This window comes from Silurus aristotelis (genome assembly GCF_946808225.1).
Source record: "Silurus aristotelis genome assembly, chromosome: 20".
Taxonomy (NCBI): domain Eukaryota; kingdom Metazoa; phylum Chordata; class Actinopteri; order Siluriformes; family Siluridae; genus Silurus; species Silurus aristotelis.
The window spans coordinates 14,228,302-14,232,753 of NC_139593.1; positions in this window are offsets into that span (position 1 = coordinate 14,228,302).

Below are 4,452 nucleotides of genomic sequence, written 5' to 3' on the forward strand. Positions count from 1 at the left end.
TTCCGTCTCCATACCCCCCTGTCCTCTACATCTGCCTCTTTCAACCCAACAAAAATAAAAATTTGATTATTATAAAAAATTATTCCTAATACATTTGTATAGATTCTATTTTAATCAATGCTGTTCATGATGATAATAAGAGCAAATAAATTGTGGCGTATCAATATGTATGTATATATGTATGTTTAAAAATGATTGTTCTTCTGTCATTAATGCGCCACACCACAGGCATGTTTATTGTACTTCTCTTATGGGATTATTTAATTTTGAAAGCCTGAGGTTCTGCTTTCTATCCACAAGAGGTCGCTCTGTCTTCATTCTTCCTTACCCCAAAATAAAGTTCTTTCATTTATATTAAACAAATCCAAACCCTTAAAATCCTGCTGTAAACTGTACCTGTCAAAGTCAATATAAATACTACAGGTGTCAAATTATAGCCAGATATATACATAGACATGGAAGAGAATTCCCTCAGAATCAGTATAATATTATATGAACAACAACAAAAAAGTCGGACCAAAATCAAAAAGGCAAATCATTTAATGGCCTAAATAACAAATCATTGGTTCACGTTTATAGTCTTCTTGTATGCAAAGGTAAAATTCTGATCAGGGTTACAATGTTTGTTATAATATTTACACGACGGGTTCACAATTTTTCAAGCTACTTATCGACATTGAACAAAAGGCCGACTCTTTATTCTGTAAAAAATCTGTCCAGGTTCATGCACAAGACTTAAACATGGGAAAAATGAGAGAAAAAACGATCCCATACTAAATTACAATTTTATTCTCAATCATTTTTTGACCAGTGGTTTGATGTTAAGACCACTGAAAACAAAGTGACCACAGATTTGGAGGCACACAATTATAATGAATGTCTTTGGATGCAGTAGCATTATATTTTCCCTTCACTTAAACTAGGAGACCCAAACCTGTTCCAGCATGACTATGCTCCTGAGCACAAAGCGAGCTCCATGAAGATATGGTGTACACAGGTTGGAGTGGAAGATCTTGAGTGGCCTGCTATAGAGCTCTGACCTCAACCCTTCTAAACATCTTTGGGATGAACTGGAATGCTCCTCAGACCTCCTCATGTCACCTACACCAGCACCTAACTTTACACACCTTTGTGGTGAAATGAGCACAAATCTCCACAGGCACACTCCAAAATTACAGATGAGGAAGGTGAAGCTTATAATAACAAAAAGGGGAGTAAATGTGGAATGGCAACTTAAAAAAAAAAAGCACATACGAATTTTATGGTCAGGTGTCCACTAACTTTTGTCCATATTACCAAGAACATCAGGGAAAAAGACTTTATTTCCATTGTGATCACTCAGACACTTCACCCACTAACTAAACACTTGCCCTTTACTACAATTATCTTCCTTTTTTTTATATTAGATAATTTACATAATTACATTTAGGCATCTGAATCTACTGTATATATCGAGTGCACCATACTGTACAGCATAAATCACACTGTTACCTTTACCTCAACCCACAGTACCGTAATTCCTATTTATTTCATTTAACTTTATTATTATTTACACTACTGATAAACATTATACTGTTTAGTCAGACCTTCAAATTGGTACATCATTTTTTGCACATTTGGCAACTCCTTGTACTCGGACACTGACAATACTTTTTAAGACTCAATATGTGCACCTGTCCTATCTCCTAAATTAAACTATATATATATATATATATATATATATATATATATATATATATATATATATATATATATATATATATATATATATATATATATATATATATATATAATGATTTGTGTAATTAAATATGGCTAAAGAGTTTGATTGTTTGTTTGTTTTTTATTGTGTAATAATCTTTTTAGTGTTTCCATGCCAACATGTGGTCAGAGTTTAGATTTCCTTTCATCAGATTATCTTCCAAACAAAGTCGTAATGGTGTTCTAGTGCTTCAGATTTGTTCCTGCCAATGAACGATTGCTTTTGAAGACCCTTGGTGTGTTTTGTGTACATGTTTGTCTGTGTGTTTGTGTGTGTGTGGTACACTCAGGAGTTTGGTAACCACAACATGAAACAAACCATGCAGGTTTTTTATTTTATTTTATAAACTTCATGAATAAATGAAATTACAAAGTAAATAAGAACTGTTCTTCTTTCGGCTGCTCCCATCAGGGGTCGCCACAGAGGATCATCCCTCTCCATACCCCCCTGTCCTCTACATTAGTCTCTTTCACACCAACTACCTGCATGTCTTCCCTCACCACATCCATAAACCTCCTCCCTGGTCTTCCTCTTTTCCTCCTTCCTGGTGGCTCCATCCTCAGCATTCTCCTACTGATATACCCCATGTCCCTTCTCTGCACATGTCCAAACCATCTCAATCTCGCCTCCTTCACAGTGTCTCCAAAACGTCCTACATGGGCTGTCCCACTAATAGACTCATTTCTAATCCTGTCCATCCTCATCACTCCCAATGAAAACCTCAACATCTTCAGCTCTGCTACCTCCAGCTCCACCTCCTGTCTTTTACTCAATGCCACTGTCTCTAATCCATACAACATCGCAGGTTTTACCACAGTCCTATAAACACAAAGTAAATTAGAACAATGTCTCTATTTAGCGTATATAAAGTATATACAGTGCTTTGGAAAGGTTCGTATGGTGAAGTCCAGAAGTCCAGAAGGAACTGAAATTTGTTAAAGTATGGAATGGTAGCCATGTTGGTTCAGTATTTCTTTGACCCAAAATAAGTCTCCAACCATCCCTGCTACAAAACAACCCTAACCTATTCATCTTCCGCCTCCTTGTTCAACCATGGGGGTGAGGTTGTCAGCTAACATTTTCTCCATCTTACATATGTCCATCCAGTCCGGCCTACCTCGCTAAACTTGAAACTGTCTACCAACCAGCCAGAACTCTCCACTCTTCTGAACATACCTCTCTGGTCACTCCCAAGTTCAAATATTAAAAGTTTGGAGGCCGGTCATTTGCCGCCCAGGGACCAAAGCTGTGGAACGCACTTCCAGCACACCTACGAAGCATCACTGTGCTGAGTGTTTTTAAATCGCAGTTGAAAACACATGTATTTATACAAGCTTTTGATACGTAGCCTCTGATTTGACTGCTATTTTATTGTGTTATATTTTGTTGTCTTTTGTTGTTTTTACTGGAAAGCACCTTGTTCTCCTTTTGGCTGTTGTAAGGCGCTCTAAAAAGAAATTTAATTGATTGATTGATAAGTTCTTCTATTAGAGCTCAAATTGTCATTCACCTGAAAGTGTCTCAAAACCAATAAAAGACTAAGTGTTTTTAAACTTTCCACAGGTACTCTATGCAACGACTAGAGAATGTTATCAAAGAAAAACAAGGCTTTCATTTGTTCTTATGTGAACCTCATGTAGAATTCTGTAGTTTTGAGCTTGTGGGCATTTGATGTGTAATAAAAGAACCTAACAAGCATAGAAATATCAATTTTTATATAAATAAATCCGAAACAAAGAAAGAACCAAAAGATTTCCATTTGGACACAGAGGTTAAAGAGAAGGTAAAGTTGAGGTGCATTTTGAATTAATGTAGCTGCATTGAAATATTATTGGGTTTTGTAATTATTATGTGAATTATTTTGGCTACTTCCATGCTGCCAAAAGGTTAGTGTTTTGCTCAGTCACACATTTTGTATGGTATCCAGGTGAGCCACCTTCATGCTGCTGTTTTTATTGTGGTTTTTTGGGGTTTTTTTTCACAGCTTTTTTGTTGTTTTCATGATGCTCACGCTTCACAGCAGTAATTATATGCCTTACCCCTTTACCCTCTATGCACAATGCTGATCATTATGGACAAACAATTTTCTTTTATTTGAACACCTTTGGAAAGATTTGCACATACTCATTCACACACACACACACACACACACACACACACACACACACACACACACACACACACACACACACACACACCGTTTCACAAATGTGAATAACATCATGGACTACTGTCGAGTCTACCTTCTCAGGACACACATTTCTTCCATGTTTACATTGCACATATACACTATCTATTCATACATTTTCTTTTTTCCATTTTTGCACTATTTGTACATTTGTATGTATGTCTTGTGTTATCAGGGATGGCCAGTATTTATGATACATGTATTTCAAATTAGAAATAAAATAGATTTTGTCATTTGTATTTGAGAGGCTTGATAAAATATAGCTTCATATTCTATATCAAAATACATTAGTGTTTTGTATTTTAGTCATTTTTTAATATCATAGAATACTATGTATGAAGTCTACACGATGACTTCATAAAAATGCTGCCTCTGATTGGTGCCTACTCAGTATTTTACCCAGACTTGTTGAGATGCCGACTTCCTTAAAGGTGGATATAAATACTTGTATGTTACCAAATCTCACTCTTCCCAGAGAGGTTTAATTGTGTCTCTTTCCTGA